The sequence below is a fragment of the Danio rerio genome, chromosome 6 (genome assembly GCF_052040795.2).
Source record: "Danio rerio strain M-AB ecotype USA chromosome 6, GRCz13ab, whole genome shotgun sequence".
NCBI lineage: Eukaryota > Metazoa > Chordata > Actinopteri > Cypriniformes > Danionidae > Danio > Danio rerio.
This window is the reverse complement of record NC_141026.1, coordinates 42478657-42499685: the sequence shown is the minus strand read 5'-3', so window position 1 is coordinate 42499685 and position 21029 is coordinate 42478657. Positions and strand designations below refer to the sequence as shown.

The 21029-nt window shown below is 36.3% G+C and overlaps 2 protein-coding genes across 7 annotated transcripts in view; both read left to right on the top strand.

Annotated features, from left to right (window-relative positions):
* The window catches only part of pfkfb4b (6-phosphofructo-2-kinase/fructose-2,6-biphosphatase 4b), a 514755-nt gene that overhangs the window by 181739 nt on the left and 311987 nt on the right, over positions 1–21029 (top strand). The gene's annotated exons all lie outside the window — the stretch shown is intronic.
* Positions 10637–21029, top strand: part of col7a1 (collagen, type VII, alpha 1) — a 127376-nt gene continuing 116983 nt past the window's right edge. For all 6 annotated transcript variants that reach the window (XR_015493959.1, XR_015493960.1, XR_015493961.1 and 3 more), the window contains exon 1: positions 10637–10932. The gene's annotated coding sequence lies outside the window, so the exon portion shown is untranslated. The remainder of the gene's footprint in view (positions 10933–21029) is intronic.

Below are 21029 nucleotides of genomic sequence, written 5' to 3'. Positions count from 1 at the left end.
ACATGCGCTATTGGTGAATTGGGTAAGCTAAATTGGCTGTGGTGTATGTGTGTGAATGCAAGAGTCTATGGGTGTTTCCCAGTGTTGGGTTGTGGCTAGAAGGGCATTCGCTGCGTAAAACATATGCTGGATAAGTTGGTGGTTGATTCCGCTGCATGTGGCGACCCCTGATTAATAATTGGACTAAGCTGAAAAGAAAATTAATGAATATTATTATTAAGTTGGTTTTATTTTTACATTATCATAAAAATATTAAATAATGTTGTTCATAAGCATGAACATTTCAGTGATATTTTCTACTTTTTTAATTATTAGTATCTATTTTTTTATTTTATTGTCAGCATGAAAAAGTAGATTTAAATTTGTTAAACTTCACCAAAAATCCATGATTATTATATTTTATTAGCATGATGATTTTGATTTATTATATATTTTTTATTTTATTTGTGACATATTGTTAATTAAAAAAATATGAATTGCATAAAATGCTAAAATATTGGATAGTTCAAAGGTGAGTATATTGTGTATTAAAGACTGCATGGCAAGAAAACATCCCAGTTTACATCACAGTTATGGGGAATGATCTCTTTTTGTGCGTGACATAGGAACGCTCCATGATTTATCAGCTCTCCAACATTTAACCATCTGCCCTTTAACCATGCACATCACAAAATATGTGCATTCATGTGTGTGCAGCATGTGTATGAAGTGTGTGAGATTTTCAGTTGTGTATGGCTATATTCAACCTCAACACATACATACACTCCTCCTTTATTAGTATATCCGTATGTAAGCCAGTTAATTTAAGTTCAGCCATAATTTACACCCATTCTTGAGTTTAATTCAAATAAAAGACAAGATTTTCTCCCTGAGTGAGGAGAGAATTGAGTTTTACATCAGAGGTATAAATACCAGCTGTCTGTGTCTGTACATATGATGTACAGATGACAAGACCCCAAACTTCCTTTAGTTTTAGTGGATAAGCAAGTGTAAGTTTCTCCTGCAAACTCCTTTTCAAAGTGGTGAACATGTGCAGTCATGCTCTTCTGTCATCTGTGATCTGATCTCATTACAATACTGTCCTTCAACTGTATGCATTTATACTCAGAATATCATTAGCTTTTCAGAGGTTTATTGTAAGTTTTAAAAATACTTTGACCTTGGGAAACTATCAATTAAATTCTAAATACATTTATGTATTACGTTCCTTTTCATGAGATGAGAAATAAGCCACAAAATACCACACAGATTAGCTTGTTACAATTGCCCTTATTATGATATCTGCAGGCGATACGGTAGCTCAGTGGTTAGCACTGTCGTCTCAAGCAATAAGGTAGCTGGTTTAAGCCCCGGCTGGTTCAGTTGGCATTTCTGTTGCATGTTCTTTCTGTGTTTGCATGGGTTTAACCCTCAGTTCAAAGACATGCACTATAGGTGAATTGGAAGTAGTGTATGTGTGTGAATGAGTATGTATGGATGTTTCCCAGCACTGGGTTGCAGCTAAAAGGGCATCCACTGTGTAAAACATATTCTGGATTCATTCTTTTGTGGTGACCCCTGATGAATGAAGAGAATAAGCCGAAAGAAAATGAATGAATGATATCAGCAAAAACAGCATTTCGTGTGTGTCCCTTTAAATGCAAATGAGCTTCTGAGTCTTTATATGCTATTCTGACACTACAGAAACAACAAAACAAATGAATCTCGTAGAGCCAAAATGTCAGAAATTACACACAAAGCACTCTGATTGGCTGTTTAGCTACGAACCAGAGTGGTGACGGACGACAAAGAAACCAGCTGGCATTTTTCAATAACAGTCTTAAATATACAAATGATTTTCAGATATTTTTCTAGGAGCTTTTACCAGTTGACTGCTTACCTCTGTATGGACGGCTTTCCCGCTGTTACCAGTTTGTCCAGTAGCTCGCCATGTACATCTGCGGACTTGAAATGCTGAGAGGAGTTGACCATGACGACAGGGTGCAAATCCGGTGAAGAGTGGTTCCAGAAAGCAGGTAAGACAAAAAAAAAAAAGAATCCAAAAGATAAAATAAACAAGTAAATAACAGGGTGAGAATGTGGTAAAATCTGAAAACGTGGTAAAATCAGGCGAGGGCCTTTTTTTTATGGATTGCTTTTGAAAATTGTCAGTCGGTGCTTTTGAAAAAACTATTACTTGAATTTAGGGAAGAAGGGGTTGGGTCAGTTGATTTGTCAGTCATTCAGTCAGTCAAACAGTTAGTTGACAGCAGCCTCTGGTGGATTTACGCGAAAAAAGCAGGTGCAAATGGCACTCGCGAGAGAAATTTGAGATCTCAAAAAGCGTGGATTCAGGATAACAAAAACTGTAAAAAAAAAAAAAAAACTGCAAAAAAAAAAACAAATCCTGGGATGTATTTGGCACTGTACTGAAATGTATATAGAGGTACATTTTCAGACTGAGCCTGGGTTGTTGTTTATAGTTTGTATGTGTGCAGCATTAGTTCCATTTCCCTATCTGGACTGACAATACAGATACTTTCATCTGCAGGAATAGAAAGATACATACTCTCACCTAGGTGGAGAACATGCATTCTTGTTTCAGTCAGCTGTCTGGTGTGGTTATGTGCAGCTTTTTGGACCAGACACAGCCGATGTGAGGTAAAAAACTTTTTGTCACCACTATAGTTCACGTCACAATTTGATAAGTTACTTGTATGTTCAGCCATTAAGGAGATACTTGGATGTAAATAACAGCATAAATTGCACAATAATCTACTAATTTCATTGTTCTGCTTATTTATTCTGTCCAAACCAAAGAAAAAGCATGTGGAAGCTACTAAGTAATAAAGAACTGAACTTTGTAAGTATCATGAGCCAGTATAAAATTCTGACTGTATGAAAATCTTGGATAAAAATATGACGTTTTCACGGTGTGGTTACTGCTCTAAAATGTTCTTTTTAAATGTTAAACTTTTTTCCCATAGAACACAATATATATTTTATATTATTGGAACATTAATTTGAAACAGTAAACATGTCAGGCTAAATAATTACATTAACTCTCTGGCTTCAGTCTTTATTAGTTTCAAAAATAGAAAAGGCATCTTGATATCTTTATTTTCTTAAGATATAAAGTGACTGCACTGTTCAGGTCTACAGATCTGCTTGGATTTTGGAGCATTAGCGATTTGTTTTTAAAATGTTTACTGAATCATGGGCTGACCAGTTTTTGTCATGAATGGTTCTTTACTGCTGGAGATACTGTTGACCTAATTTTTTTTTTTTTAATTATTAAAATTATTAAAAAAAATAAAATTACATAAGCCACAGGAAAGATATACCAGAAAATTGTAGTGGTTTTAAAAACCGTGACTCTTCCAGAACACAGTAAACCTTAAAACCAGCTATGTATATGTATTAGTATGCAAGAAAATATTTAATACTTCAACAAAATAATTATAATAGGCTTTATACTATTTAATTTTTTGCAGTCTTTAGTATTCTGTTTCAGCATTGTTTATGTTATGCTCTTCAACATAGCCAACTGATGACACGTCATGAATCTCCTTAGGCCACTAGAAGAGTGAAATCTAAAAACAAAGTTAGAGGGTTGTCCTTTTTCACATTTTTTATTTTTGTAGATAAAAAATTATAATTTATAATAGCACTTACAGCACTTAACATGGAAAAATTCCAATTTGCATAAAATGTCCACTTTATTGTCATACCTGTTGAATGTTTGCGCAGGTAAAGCATGTTAAAGCTGTGTTGCGCTCATGCTTCACCTGCTAATCTGCTCCAAACAGATCCTATTTGCTTAATGTGACTCACTTTCTCATCTTTTAGCACCCCAGCTGTCATTGAAAGAGCCTGTTCCCCATTCCTTTACTTAAGAATGTGTCTGGGTGTGTGTATGTGTGTGTTTGTGTGTGTGTGTGTGTGTGTGTGTGTGTGTGTCAGAGCATTCCCCATCTTCTTACATCCTGTACTGTAGGCAACACAGGCTATTGTGAATATATTCTTGTCTCAAGGACATGCGCCAGAAAGATGTTAAGATGGCCAGAAATGTACACAGTGGCCTCTGTTGGATTTAAGAAAAAGTGGCATGTATGAAAAAATGTGCCCCAGTAATGTATTTGAGATTGTCAGAAATGTTCATGGTGGTCTCTGGTGGATTTGTGAAAACAAAAATGGGAAGAAATCAAAGTCCAGGGTACAAATTTCTTGTTTCTCAAAATTGTATCCCTGGCCACATGTTTCCAATAAGCCTGGGTTGCCTGTAGTAGAGCAACATCCCGCAGCCTCTTCTCATTCAAAGTCCATGTATGGCTGGGCTGCTGTTCAGTGCAAACATATACTGTACATGACATACATTCAAAATGAGAACTCATTCATCTCCAACGTGAATGAATCTGCCATGCTAGCCACACAATTATTGTTACTATTGCTTATATACATTATTTTATTAAAAATACAATATTAATTTAGGAATCTTATAATAATTAATTAGAGCTCTTTATATTATTGCTGGCGACGCAGTGGTGCAGTAGGTAGTGCAGAAGGTCGGTGGTTTGAGCCTCGGCTCAGTTAGCGTTTCTGTGTGGAGTTTGCATGTTCTCCCTGCGTTCACATGGGTTTCCTCCGGGTGCTCCGGTTTCCCCCACAGTCCAAAGACATGTGGTTAAGGTGAATTGGGTAGGCTAAATTGTCTGTGGTGTATGAGTGTGTGTGTGCTGATGGGTGTGTGTGGATGTTTCCTAGAGATGTAAGGGCATCCGCTGCAAAAAAAACTTGCTGAATAAGTTGGCGGTTCATTCCGCTGTGGAATATAATAACCCCATTATAACCTTATAACCCCAGGTTAATAAAGGGACTAAGCCGAAAAGAAAATGAATGAATGAATATGTTATTGCTGTTAAATAAATAGTTTATTCATTTATCCATTTATTTTATTTTATTCTTAGTCTCTTTATTAATCAGGAGTCGCCACAGAAGAATGAGTCGCTAACTTTTCCAGCATATGTTTTACACAGCTGATGCCCTTCCGGCCACAACCCAACACTGGGAAACACCCATACACTCCTATTCACACACATACTGTGGCCAACTTAGCTTATTCAATTCACCTATAACGCATGTCTTTGGACTGTGGGGGAAACCAGAGCACCTGGAGGAAACCCACACAAAACCGGGTAGAACATGCAAACTCCACACAGAAATGCCAACTGACCCAGCCGAGGCTTGAACCAGTGACCTTCTTGCTGTGAGGTGATCGTACTATCCACTGTGCCACCGTGACGCCCAATAAAGTTTACAACTATTAAAATGAAAAACATCAAATGTCTATATGGTTATACATTGATGGGTAACACTTTAGAATAATTATCCGTTATAACTAGTTAATAGTCCATTAATAAACTGTTAATGGGTTATAAATGACTTGTTAAATAAAAGTTAATAGTTTGTTAATTATTTATAACTGTGTTATAGATAACTTACAAGCTGTCAGTTAACAAGTTATAAATGACTTGTTAACTTTATTTTATTATTTATAACTATACCCAATAAATTAGTAATAGATCATGAACAAGCTGTTAGAAAATTACTTACTAAAGACTTGCTAAGTATCAGTTAATAGTTTATATATGTTATTGGGACAATATTCTAAAGTTGCAACAATTCTTCATTTAAGTAATGAGGAATAGTTGCAACTTTAGAATAACGTCCCAATAGCATGTTTATAACCAACACTTAACTAATATATTAACTCACACTTTACAGATCAGTTGTTCATAGTTTCTTTACCATCTAATAATACCAGTGAAACTTTTGTAGAACTTTTCTAATAAAATACATTTTTACTTTTTTTGTTTTCATGTTTAGCACAAAAAGTGCCCAAACCTCATGGGTTTGTATTCTGTTTTATACTGCTGTTCTGCCATGTGATGGCTCAGTATGTGTGTTTCTATACATTAAACACAATGTTCAACATTTAATCTGTGGCGTTTCTTTGATAAAATGCAATACGCAGAAAAGCCTGAGTGGAACAAAGTTAAGGTACAAAAATGTTAGATTTTAGATATCACATCTAATTTCTGTAGCTTGAACTTGTTCCATCCATTTGCTGTTTTACAAAGTTTCACTGGTCTGAACAACTGATCTGTAAAGTGTGAGTTAATATATTAGTTAAGTGTTGGTTATAAGCCTATGTATGTTATTGGGACATTATTCTAGTTTCAACTATTCCTCATTTACTAACAGTTAATAAATGAAGAATGGATGCAACTTTAGAATAACGTCGCAATATTATAAATAAACTATTAACTGATACTTAACAAGTTAGTATTTTACTAACAGCTTGTTCATGATCTATTACTAATTTTAGGCATATAATTAAAATACCGTTAACAAGTCATTTATTACTTGTTAACTACCAGCTTGTAAGTTATATATGGCACAGTTATAAATATTTAACACACTATTAACTTTTATTTAACAAGTAATTTATAACATATTAACTAAAAGTTTATTAATGGACTATTAACTAGTTATAACGGATAGTTATTCTAAAGTAACCAGCCTTGTTTTTCTTAATAATAATACTAATAATAGTAACAACAAAAGCAAACTGAATAGCAATATGATTTATATGTACTGAAGGGTGTGTGTATAGTATTTTTAATTATAGTAATAATAAACTTAATCTGTTATACATCATCATTTAAAATGGACAACATTGTGCTAGCAGACACTCCCCTTAAATTCTAAACACTGTGGAAAATGAACAGCTGCCTCATTTAAAGTGCATAATTGCTCTAAATACCTCTACATTGTCACCATGTCCAGACCATTGTGTCCAGCATGTGCCCTTAAAATAATCTGTGAGGACAGTTTTATCCTTTGTTGGAAGTTTAACAAAATCCTGAACTAAAAATGTAAACAACACCTTGAAAAAATCATTTTGATAAAGAGAGGGAAAACCAGCTAAATCTAAGATTACGTCTTTAAAAGGATGGATGCCCTGTAGGCTTGGATTCCAGATGAGTGTGGACAGATGCTTGGGTGTGCCACGAGTCTGCATGACAGGCACTGGGAAAGGAAAGTCAGAGAGAGTGTATTTACTGTAAACTTTTATAATAAGCAATGCAACAGTTGACAGATTAGATATTTGCCCAAATAAAATTTGTAATACAGACAAACGCTTTCAATATTATATGCAAGTGAGCATTTAAACCTTAAATCTGCAATCTTACATTTTTAAAAGTCACTCATTTTAAAAATCTTTTCATAAAATTATTTATTTGAACTTTTTTCTATATTAAACTGAACTTTATATTTGAAAACTCTATATGAAACAAGCTTTTTTCTCTATAGTTTTTAATTATAATGCTTATTTTTCAAAGTAGTTTTCTCAGAATTTGTCTTTTCTCCTGCACTGAGCCATAAATCTTCACGCCAGCAGTATAAAACTTCAGTTTTATTATTCTGAAGGTTTTTAAAGAAGAACATGGTCACACATTGTTTGCCTGATTAGATATTATTCTATATTTAACCAGATTAAAAAAAAACATTTAGATTAAGAGTTATGAAAAATAAATAAATAAAAAGTATAGATAATATAAAATACAAGTTAGTTATTCAGCTATATCACATCACAATGTTAACACATTCATTGGGAAATGGACTGTTGTTGTTTGTTATAAAGGATAGAGCAAAATGATTTAAATGGGATGAGCTCAGACATCTTTAGTTCAGACTGAAGAGTATTCCAGGATGAGGCTCTAGACCAGGGGTGTCAAACTCAATTCCTGGAGGGCCGAAGCCCTGCACAGTTTAGTTCCAACCCTGCTCCAACACACTTACTTGTAGGTTTCAAACAAGCCTGAATGACTCAATTAGTTTGATCAGGTGTGTTTAATTAGGGTTGGAACTAAACTGTGCAGAGATGCGGCCCTTTTGGAACTGAGTTTGACACCTGTGGTCTAGACTAAAGGCTTGCTACCCTATTTCAGTTCGTACCTGGGAAACAGACAAATGATATGTTTCACTTGAACGTAGGGCATACTGGCTTTTTGACCTATGAAGAAGTAAACATTAAAGTGCCAGACTGAGAAAAGCCTTGTGGACCAGAGTCATCCAGTGGGTGTACCTTCGTACATTCAGAGAAAGTCGCTCAACTTTGGCATACAATTCACAATGATGAGTTAGTCTATGACAGCCTGTAATAAACCCCCAGAGTGCTGTGATAAACAGAGTTTTAACGCTGAAGACATTTGGTTGAGGCATTCATATATAAAACATAACCATATAGTCAAGCAATTGTAAAGATGTTGCAGACACCAAATGTTTATGAGCTTTAAAAGAAAAGCAGGATCCATTTTAATATAATAAAACCCAAGCTTAACTCTCAATTTGCGAATCAAATTTGCTACGTGCGCTTTGAAGGAAAACTCCAGATCAAGTAAAAAGCCTAAATACTTGCAGCTGTACACTAAATTTATTTGTTCACTTTGGCCAGTGGTACATAATGGCTGGTTCTGCAAAATGGTGAAACGATTTGAAAAATCATTCATTTATATTTACTGATCCGGAAAGTATTACACATTTTTTATGTTAAAGCTTTATTCCAAAATGGATTAAATTCATGTATTTCCCCCAAATTCTACACACAATACCCCATATTGACAATGCGAAAAATTATTATTATTTTTTATTTTTTAAATTTTGAGCCTTTGCTCAATACTTTGCTATTGCACCTTTGGCAGCAATTACAGCCACAAGTCTTTTTGACTATAATTCCACAAGCTTGGCACACCTGTCTTTAGAAATTCTGGGCTCTGGCTGGGTCACTCAAGCACATTCATCGAGATGTTGTGAAGCCACTCCATTGATTTTTTGGCAGTGTGCTTTGGGTCATTGTCCTGCTGGAAGATGAACCGTTGCCCCAGTCTAAGGTCAAGAGCACTCTGAAGCAGGTTTTCATTCAGGATGTCTCTGTACATTGCTGCATTCATCTTTCCCTCTTTCTGACTAGTCTTCCAATTCCTGCTGCTGAAAAACATCCCCACAGCATGGTGCTGCCACAACCATCTTTCACTGTAGGGATGGTGTTAGCCTGGTGATGAGCGGTGCCTGGTTTTCTCCTAACGTAACACCTACCATTCACTCCACAGAGTTCAATTTTAGTCTCATCAGACCAGAGAATTTTGTTTCTTATGGTCTGAGAGTCCTTTAGATCCTTTTGGCAAATTCCAGGGGAGTGGCTTCCGTCTGGCCACTCTACCATACAGACCTGATTGGTGGATTGCTGCACAGATGATTGTCCTTCTGTAAAGTTCTCCTCTCTCCACAGAAGAGCGCTGGAGCTCAGACAGAGTGACCATCGGGTTATTGATCATCTCCTTGACTAAGGTCCTTCTCCCTGGATCACTCAGCTTAGATGGCCGGCCAGCTCTAGGAAGAGTCCTGGTGGTCCCAAACATCTTCCACTGATGGATGATGGAGGCCTCTGTACTCATTGGAACTTTAAGAGCAGTAGATTTTTTTTCTTTAACCTTCCCCAGGTGTATACCTTTTTAAATTCTGTCCAATAAACTGAATTTTCCACAGGTGAACTCCAATTAAGCTGCTGTAACATCTCAAGAATAATCAGTGGAAGCAGAATATAACTGAGCTCAATTTAAAGCTTCACGGCAAAGTCTGTAAATGCTTAAGTACATGTGATTTTTCAGTTTTTTTATTTTTAATAAATTTGCAACAATTTAAAAAAATTTTTTTTACTTTGTTATTATGGGGTATTGTGTGTAGAATTTTGAGGAAATAAATTAATTTAATCAATTTTGGAATAAGGCTGTTACATAAAGAAATGTGGAAAAAGTGAAGCACTATAAATACTTTCCAGATGCACTGTATCTACATTTAAAATCAATTTTAAATCCTAAAGACGAGACTGAACAATGTTAAAAGCAGACAGATTGTATGGCCTGAACAAGTGATGGAGAGCAACACTAAATCACAGTATCATCAACATACATGATAAAAGGCATTTGGAAGATACCTTTTTTCCTCAAAAAAACGTTCAATTTTCCCTGACAGACTGATCATGAACTGATCTGAATTATGGAGGGATAAAATAAAGTCTCAAAATCCTCTCTCTCAATAGCTTTGACTCAATGTAAAAAAAAGAAAAAAATAAATGAATAAAATAAAATAATTTTGAACCTGACTTCATCCACTGTTCAGATATTTGTCCTAGAATTACCTTAAACATAAATAAAGCATTTTCTACATATTTAAACTTAACAATTTAGAAAGCACATAATAAAAACATGCAATTATATATGTAATGAATCAACTGGGAAAGGATAGTCGTAACTTTTCATTTTTTACCCTGTTCACCTGCATTATCTTAAAGAAAACAAAAATCTGTCACGCCTATTCTATATTTAACAGAGGCTGTTATATTTCGGCTCGGGGAAAAATAACATTTAATTATGATAGTGAGCGAATAATTTACCTGTGCAGGTACAGGCACAAGCACACCGCGCACACTGTACTCCCGGCGGTGATTGGCTGAAAGGCGAGAAGGCGGGCGACTCGATCACAGCTCTGAAAGACGATCCTGAGAAAAGAGTGAATGTCTAGGGATGGACTTAGTTTGCTGCAGGCGTCTGAACAAGTCTGGGCTGCAGTACTTTCACCTCTGCTAACAGCACAGCAACAGAGATGTGAATTTATTCCTTTGCTTGCAGTCCATGAGAGGAGTTTTGCAGTGTTTTGAGGAGGGAAAGTCCATTGACAGGCTGGCGGATGTTGGCGCATCACGCAGGAGCAGTTTGACTAAAAAATTAAACTTCAGTCATTCTTCATATTCAGGATTGTTGGAGGGAATTTGTTAGATCATGAGTGACTAGAAAAACGTCGCTGGCTGATTTACCTCAGTATCAAGTGGTAAGTAAGCTTCCGTTTGTGTTTAATTGATGAAAAGTGATAGAGAACGCTCTGGGATCAGTGATGGAACGCGCTGTAAAACTATGACGCTGCAGGGTCACTGATTGAGGAGCTGATTTAGGGTCAGTTAGACGCTGGATGCTTAAAGGTAAGTTATTTTATGAGATCAGTAATAGACGCTCTAGGCAGATTCTCAACCTTTTGACCTCAATTGTCCCCTGTTGAACACCGCCATATTTCAGAGTAAAACAGGGTTACTAGCCTACTGTGTGGCGAATATGCTTTTACTTTTTATTAATAGGAATCAATGGAGTACACTGTTAGACCTTACCAGGCTTTTTTACAGTAGAACACTGGCAACACTGTTGCCAGCTACTCACTGTAAAAGTTTGGTTACAGTAAGTAACTGGCAACAGTGTTGCCAGTTAATTACTGAAACTGAACCATTACAGTGAGTGGCTGGCAACAGTGTTGCCAGTTGTTTACTGTAACCGAACCATTGCAGTGAATAGCTGGCAACAGTGTTGCCAGTTAATCACTGTAATAGAGCAGTAGTGGTAACTAACTGGAAACTGTGTACAGTTAATTACTGTACTGTAGTGTTACAACTCACAGCATTATACTGCATACACAATAGTATGTCAAGGTGTTACTAAAATTAATTAGTATTTTATTGTTTTGGCAGCAAACAAATATAAAACAGAAAACGTATAACAAAATTAAGAAATCAGCAGATATAAATATCATCTTACATATTACTGAGCCACAGGTCTACACAGCAAGGCTGCAGTCAAACTAACGTTTAAGCATGCAAAATTCTGTCATATGGCTCTGCAAAAAGGAGTGGGATTAAACAAAATATTTAGGGATTGAAAAAGCAAGCAACTGGTTCAGAGAGGTCATGGTTTGATCTTTGATTAGTCTCAAGCAATCACATGATGTGATTTCACAGTTCAGAGTTCTCCAAACTTGATCTTTCCAATGCTGCAAACTGTAAAATTTGTCGCATGAGCATGCATTCCAGGTCTGCAGCATTCACATGCGTATGAATGGAAGTTTAAAGGGAGAAAAGTGCAGTGTGACTGGGACTTTAAGCTGTAACTTTAATTAAACACACCTGATAAAACTAATTAAGGCTCGTTAGAAATCTACAGGTAATGTTAAAGAAGGGTGGGAACTAAACTCTGCTGCCCTGCAGTTTTCCAGTAACTTGGAGTTTGACCCCCATGGTATATAGCAGGGGTGCTCAATCCTGTTCCTGGAGATCTACGTTCTTGCTGATTTCAGTTGCTACCCATATCAAACACACCTGCCTGTAATTATCACGTGGTGTTCAGATCGTAATTAATTGGTTTAGGTGTGTTTGATATGGATAGCAACTGAAATCTGCAGGAAGGTAGATCTCCAGAAACAGGATTATGCACCCCTGATATATAGCATACTTTTAAAGCAACTGCTAACATTTATCACAATTACAATCACATATCCAGTAAACACACACACACACACACACAAAGTGCTGCAGTGAAATGTGTTACTCTCTCCTCAATGCTGACCATGCAAAAAAAAAAAAAAAAAACTGAACAGCAAAAATCAAAATAATTATTTTAAATTTTAAAGTTTTAAATAATTAAAAGCTCTGTCAAATCTCAAAAAGTTTAAAATAATTATAGAAAACAAAAATAAAGTTGGCAACACCAAAAAACCAAAGGATCCAATCTTTGATTGTTATAATTATCTCATGACAACAAACTTTTTTATTGTTTCAAATATAAATTCATAGGTGGAAACAGCTCTGAAAAATACTTAGCAACAAATTCACAACCTGGGACCTGACAGGGGAGCTTTTGTGTGTGGATGGCTATGTGTATCATGTTTTTGTGATTTCCTGTGATGATGTGCACATGTTACCTTACTGAGATGATGGAATTTAATTTTAACTTAGTTGCCAGAAAGATACACACAACTGTTAGCATCTGTACATTATGGCAGTGTGCAATATAAAATAAATACATATAGTTAAACAAAAGTAATGTAAGAAGTTATATGAGGAGAGGCTAGCTAGCTAACAATGTAGCTTTCAAGTACACAGTTCAAGATAACAACAATATAACTTAAAACACAGCCTTATTTTAGAAACCCTCAAAAACATTTGAACACATTTTACTTACTCATTTAAGATTCTTATTTAAGCCTAAAACATATCAGACTCAACATCTGAATTGATAGACAGAGAATAGAGCACACTTAGCAGTAAACAAATCAAACAACTGGCTCTCTTAAAGGGCCAGCATTTTCTGAAAACTCTTTCTAACACCTTTGTGTTTAGAAAAAGACGGACAGCCTGTGGGAGTGTGTGGTGATGCCTAAATCATTATTTGTTTACAGTTATTTACTGCACAATCTACAGAGTAACAGTGCAGTTTTACTAATTAAACACACCTGATCAAACTAAATCTAAAGGTAGTGTGTTGAAGCAGGGCTGGAACTAAATTCTACTAGGCTGTGGCCTTCCAGGAGTTTGACACCCCTGGTACATAGCATATTTTCAAAGCAACTGCCTACATTTATCACAGTTATGCACATATCGTTTAATAAAAACAATAAAAATATACAATAATATAAACTTCATCCATAGGAAAAAATAAATAAATAAATAATCTGATTCTCATGTCGTTCCAAATCTGTAGTAAAAAATAATAAAAAACACAACAAAGATCATGATTTATACATTTATTTAGGAAAGCCTTTATGCTGTTAATGGCACTTTTACTTGCCAGTTTTCCAGACAAATTTATTGAGTCTCTGCAAAAATGTATGTGCATGTTGTTTAAGATATATATATATATATTTTAATAACACATTTTTACTAGTTATTTAGCAAAATACTAATATTCAGTTGAAAGTGCAATTAAAATCTTAACTATAGGTCAAACTAGGCAATTAAATTAGATTAATTATAGAAAAAGTAAACAAAGTTATAAAAATTATTGTGACAATTTCTTTGCTCTGTGTGAATATTTTTGCCTTTAAATGCATTTCGTCCATATCTTACACTTACCTTTTAATAAGCTCTGTGGCATTGGTTGACTCCTGATACTCAATGTTAAAAACATAAAAGGATCCAAAGAAAACACAGAGATAAAATAAATATAAAACAGCAACATAAAGCATCAGAGTAGATGGGGCAGTAATGGTTGAACAGTAATTTACCATTTATTATCACAGTAAATATCTGTAATGGTACATAGAGTAAATAACTGTAATTTATTCTTTGGACTACAGAATTTCATACAAATCCTGCTCCTGTTACAGTAAAATACTGTTTCCTTTCATTACAGCTAAACGCTGGCTATTTTACAGTTATTTACTGCATAATCTACAGTAAGGGTTAACAGTGTAGGCTAAGTAGTAGAAAACATGAATAAACTAATTCAATTGGGTTGATGAAGTCTGAAGAAATCCATTCTCTTTCATCATTAGTTGCTGGGGGAGTAATACATGTATACAGGTTAATGATTTTATTATATATAAAGAGTACACTTTATTTTGAAAATTAATATTTTTTTTACCATTTCTCAGTGAATATAGGCAATGTAGAGTGGTGCATTTAAACAAAAACAGATTTATTAAACAGATATATTTATTGAAATAATATTTTAGTCACCAAACATACTTAGAAATTGAAAGATAAAACAATTAAATTCAAGCAAAATATTACAAAAAAATACAAAAAAACTAAAAAATTTCAACTAAATAATATTGATTTTTTTTGCTTCTCTTGATTTTTCCTCTTTTAAATTTGTATTTATTATTTTTCTCTAACATATAAATTTGGGTGTACTAGTTTTTGGAACATTATCGTAAGTTAATTTGTTAGATAAGCTCTAGATTTGGCTTCAGCACTGACTAATCTAATGTATATTTTAGGCTCTAGATTTTTTGTTAAGGGTTTGGATGAAGGTCATAATGTAGAATTTCTTGCACAGATTGATCATTTAGCCTAACAAGACCTAAATGTATTGTCAGAACAGAAGCTATGTGTATTAATTTTCTTTTGCCTGCATAGGCTATATTTTTGACTCCCAATATACCAGTAGACATTGGCTTTATCTTTGGCATTTTATGAATAATTAAGAACCAGGAAAGTGTCAAAACATCACCTGCATTTTGGATTGCCTGAGAGTGATACACCTTTAAAATAAGCTTGTTTGTTTATAGCTACCCAACAAACAATTTTGTGTTAATAGACGTCTAATAGACATCTAAACGTATACAGCGTGGCTAAAACAAGGCTAAACTTGGGCTGTCAGTGAAAATCTAAAAGACATCTAAGAATAGCCAAAAACAAGACTAGTCGTCTAATAGACAGATTAGACAAACTTTATATGTGTAGTCATTCATTTCTGTTCATTTGATGACTAGTCTAGTTTTGGCCTATTCTTAGACATCTATTAGATTTTCACTGACAGACCAAATTTAGCCTTGTTTTAGCCAAAACGACTACGTTTAGATGTCTATTAGACATATATTAGACATCTTTTACAAGCAAACATGCTTGCTGGGTAATGTTACATTTCCTAAACCATAACAAAAATACATCTTTCTATTTTTGCCAAGATTTAAAATATTTTTGAAGTAAAAAAATCTAGAGTCATTCATGATGTGCTCCAGTCATTGATAGAATGCTGTAGGGGTCAGTAATTCAGTAAGGTCAGTAAAACTCCCTGAAGTCAGTCACAGTTTTTTCTAGGTCAGTAATAATGTGCTCTAGGCTTGGGTAGAGAGAGATCGAGATAGAGTAGTGACTCTGTTGAGTTGAAGCAATAATGATTTATGGAAGTAATTCTGCGAGTTGTGGAATGTCAATCTGCCTTATTTCACAGTTCAGAGTTATTACAGCTTAAAGGTGCAAAATTGCAACGATGCGGGTCCAATGAACATAACAGATCCCTGCCTGGATCAAAACTGTTGTAAGTTGTATCCAAATAGCAGTTTTAAAAACTAAAATGTAATTATTTAACAGAACGGATGTGCTTCAAATACCTCTGATTTATTCATGGAGCTTACATTAGATATGTTAAAACACATCATAACTGCATAATTAGATTTTATTTGTATAATACCGCTTGAAGTGTCCTTGGCTTTGACTTCATTTTCATTTAGGCTGATTCACATTATACTTTTTTATGTTAGCCTTTAATGCAGGTCACACTGACCTTAAGTTCAGAGGGGGCTTAGATCAGAAATGGGATGAAAGAAATCACAGCACAAATATGCTTTATGGTTATGTGCACATGTTTGCATTTACACAGAGAGCTGCTGCAAGAAATAAGGAACTGATAGGCTGATGTTGTGATGAAAGTGTAAAAGAAAGCTTTCCACATCAGCATACAAACATTTCCAAATTGCCTGTTCAGACAGAGGGGGCGGGGCATGACCTCAGTTGAACTTGCGTGATTCGTCACTTTTGATATGTCACACTCAGTGGGCAGGGCTGGAGTGTCTAGGTTACCGTGGACACCTGCTGAGCATGCACGCTTGGCCAGTGGGCTGCTCCTGTTGAGTAACTACTGACAGTTTGTGAATATTAGTGTGTGGCCTTTTTCCGGTATAAAAGAGTAAGCATGACATTATTGAGAACAGCTGGAATGCTCAGTAGTCTTTCTCACTCAAGATTTTAAGTCAGAGCCAAGACTTAAATAATCACTTCAAGAACAATTGCAAATCGGCTCGTATTTGCTGATTGTTTTCTCAGCTCTTTTGATGTCATTTCACCACTTTAGGACACAGTAGAAAACTTCTGTTGCAAAGGGTTTTCTTTTCACGTGTGTGAAAAACATTTGGGGCATGTAACCAGTAACATCTGTGTTTCAGTCTCCATGTGTGTCAGTTTCCCGATTAGACTGTTGCACAGACATAGCAAAGCATGTGTATAGAAATGCCTTGTATGTCTGGATATTTATAGACTATTTTATAACGAGACATTTTGTTAAATGGATTTTTTTAGGCTTTTTAATCTCTTAGAATTGCTTTCATGTTACTGATTTTAGGATAAAATTGGTTCGATTATATTTGGGCTGAGTGATAATGCAAAAAAAAATGATCGCGATATCATGTTTCATATCATTCAGTATAGATAATTATTTAATATTTTTTAACAATCCATTTAGGAATATTATTTTTTATTTATTTAATCACTTTATCTTAATTTAACGACATTACTAAGTTTTCAAATAATTTTAATAGTCAAACACAAAAATATTTAAATAAAATATCTGGTCTCTTCATAATAAAATAAACATAAGTGTTAAAGAGACTCTTAAACTTGATAAATAATATGTTACAAAGTGTGTGTAATGGTATATCGTAAATACTGAACAATCAAAGCAATCTTTAAGGTGTGAATAATAATGAGACAGTAAACCTCAAACTCTGTCAACAACACAAATTATGATAATCAAGTCTGAGCTTTCAAGTAAAGGAACCAACCATCATTATTCAAATAAATATTGCAACATTACAAATTGTAAAGTTGAATGACCACATTACCCACTATGGTACTCTTTTAGATGGGGTGCTTGTGGCTGGGATGCACAAAAAAAGAAACCAAAAAGCCACTCTGGCGACATCCTTACATCCTATTTTATTTACAATCTCCTCGCTGCTGCTATATGGCACTCATTTTTGCATGTGTTGTTATTCTGACCTGAAGTGATAAGCGCGTGCTAAATTATGGATCCGTTGGTGCTGCTTCAGTGGTGTTGCTCGCTGCAGATGTTGGGGATTTCTCAACTTTTCAAGCACCAATGGAAGCGTCAGCCAATCAGGGGTGCGGTTCCCAAACAACGACGTAACAAAATCCAGTATTAGTTTTGGTAATAACATGCACTCGTTTTCCTTATTAATTGAAATATGTAAATGGCACATATATAATAATAATAATAATAATAATATTAATGATGATGTTGATGATTATTATTTGGATATTATTTATTTATTTATTTTTTTGAAAAGTCTACTTTTACAATTTGACACATGCAAACCACTACAGAAATGTTCTAACCAGCAGGCCCGTGCCATATATATTACAGATACATAATAAATTAAAGCTGCAAGCAGCGATGATAGGGACCTCGCACCCGGGCTCACCGCCACCCGGTGGCCTCAGGATGATAGAGAACAGCGAACAATAATATTTTACACCGATATATATAAAGAAGCCGAGAAAATCACAGATTTATGCCAAACTTCCTCCTGTCAGCAGGTGGCGCTATGACTATGACTCAAGCTTGGTATGTAGATGCCTTCAGTAGAGGAATCTTATCAACCTTGTGAATTTTTAGGCAGGTCGGACGTTGTTTGGCTGAGTTATAAGCCAAACTTCCTGTTGCCAGCAGGTGGCGCTTTTACTGTCTTACAGTTGGTATGTTGATGTCTTCAGAAGAGGATTTTAATCAACAATGTGAAGTTTCAGGCAGATTTGACATTGTGGGGCTGAGTTGTAAGCAAAACTACCTTCTGCCAGCAGGTGGCGCTATGACAGACTCAATATTGTTATGTGGATGTGTTCAGGAGAGGACTTTTATCCACCATGTTAAGTTTCACGCTGATCGGACATTGTGTGGTTGAGTTATAAGGACTTCCTGTTCCATGGCGAATCGTTGAGGTTTGTCATGCCACAACGTACACGCCTTTCTGCGAAAACTCTAGATCTTCACAATATAACATCGCTAGAGCTTTCAGATAACACCACCCAAATTTGGTGCGGATACTATAAAATTTGTGGGAGGAGTTTGTTACAGTGTAAAACATGTCATTTCCTGCGGCCAGCAGGTGGCGCTATAACTTTTTCTGGATATCGGCATGTTAAAGTGTTCAGGTCAGGATACTTATCAAACGTGTGAATTTTGAGGCAGGCAGGATAAAGCATGCCTGAGTTATAACGACTTCCTAATTTGTGGCGAATTGTCAAAGTTTGCGAGGCCGCCACGGACACGCCCACTGACAAAAACTTTAAAGCTTCGCAATTTAACATCGCCAAGGCCTTTAGATGTCTAAACCCAATTTTGGTGTTGATCGGATAAAATCCCTAGGAGGAGTTCGTTAAAATACAACGCCTGGAAATGGCAAAAATGCCACTTATTTGCCGCAGGAAGTTAAAAATATCCGACTTCCTGTTGGGTTTGAGATATGGCTCCAAGAGACTTTTTGTATGTTTTGGCATGTTTGAGGTGTGTGCCAATTTTCGTGCATGTGTGTGATTCGTATATCAGGGGCTCATCCGATTAATTTTGGTAGGTGGCGCTGTCGAGTCATTTTGCCACGCCCACTTCAATATTGTTATGTGGATGTGTTCAGGAGAGGACTTTTATCAACCTTGTGAAGTTTCAGGCAGATCGGACATTGTGTGGTTGAGTTATAAGGACTTCCTGTTCCATGGCGAAGCGTTGAGGTTTGTCATGCCGCCACGGACACGCCCCTCTCCGAAAACTCTAGATCTTCACAATATATCATCGCTAGAGCTTTCAGATAACACAACCCAAATTTGGTGCTGATACGAAAAAATTTGTAAGAGGAGTTTGTTACAGTGTAAAACATGTCATTTCCTGTGGCCAGCAGGTGGCGCTATAACTCTATCTGGATATCGGCATGTAAACGTGTTCAGGTCAGGACTCTTATCAAACGTGCGAATTTTGAGGCAGATCGGATAATGCATGCCTGAGTTATAACGACTTCCTGTTTTGTGGCGAATCGTCAAAGTTTGCGAGGCCGCCACGGACACGCCCATCGACGAAAACTCTAAAGCTTCGCAATTTAACATCGCCAAGGCGTTTAGATGACAAAACCCAATTTTGGTGTCGATAGCATAAAATCCCTAAGAGGAGTTCGTTAAGATACAAAGCCTGGAAATGGCAAAAATGCCACTTATTTGCAGCAGGAAGTTAAAAATATCCGACTTCCTGTTGGGTTTGAGATATGGCTCCAAGAGACTTTTTCGTATGTTTTGGCGTGTTTGAGGTGTGTGCCAATTTTCGCGCATGTGCGTGATTCGTGGATCGGGGGCTCGTCCGTTTCATTTTTCTAGGTGGCGCTGTCGAGTCATTTTGCCACGCCCACTTCCATATTGTTATGTGGATGTGTTCAGGGGAGGACTTTTATCAACCATATGAAGTTTCAGGCTGATCAGACTTTGTGTGGTTGAGTTATGAGGACTTCCTGTTCCATGGCGAAGCGTTGAGGTTTGTCATGCCGCCACGGACACGCCCCTTTGCAAAAACTCTAGATCTTTACAATATATCACCGATAGAGCTTTCAGATGACACCACTCAAATTTGGTGCTGATACCATAAAATTTGTGGGAGGAGTTTGTTACAGTGTAAAACATGACATTTCCTGTGGCCAGTAGGTGGCGCTATAACTATATCTAGATATTGGCATGTAAACGTGTTCAGTTCAGGACTCTTATCAAACGTGTGAAATATGAAGCAGATCGGATAATGCATGCCTGAGTTATGACGACTTCCTGTTTTGTGGCGAATCGTCAAAGTTTGCGAGGCCGCCACGGACACGCCCATCGACGAAAACTCTAAAGCTTCGCAATTTAACATCGCCAAGGCCTTTAGATGACAAAACCCAATTTTGGTGTTGATCGGATAAAATCCCTAGGAGGAGTTCGTTAAAATACAACGCCTGGAAATGGCAAAATCGCCACTTTTTCGCCGCAAGAAGTTAAAAATATCCGACTTCCTGTTGGGTTTGAGATATGGCTCCAAGAGACTTTTTCGTATGTTTTGGCATGTTTGAGGTGTGTGCCAATTTTCGTGCATGTGCGTGATTCGTGGATCGGGGGCTCGTCCGTTTCATTTTTCTAGGTGGCGCTGTCGAGTCATTTTGCCACGCCCACTTCCGAATCCCCTAAAACCCAGCCATTTACACCGCGTTTGGTGTGTGTGCAAATTTTCGTGAGTTTTCGGGCATGTTTAGACCCTCAAAAGTGCCCCGATTGGGGGCGGAATAATAATAATAATTAAAGCTGCAAGCAGCGATGATAGGGACCTCGCACCCGGGCTCACCGCCGCCCTGTGGCCTCAGGA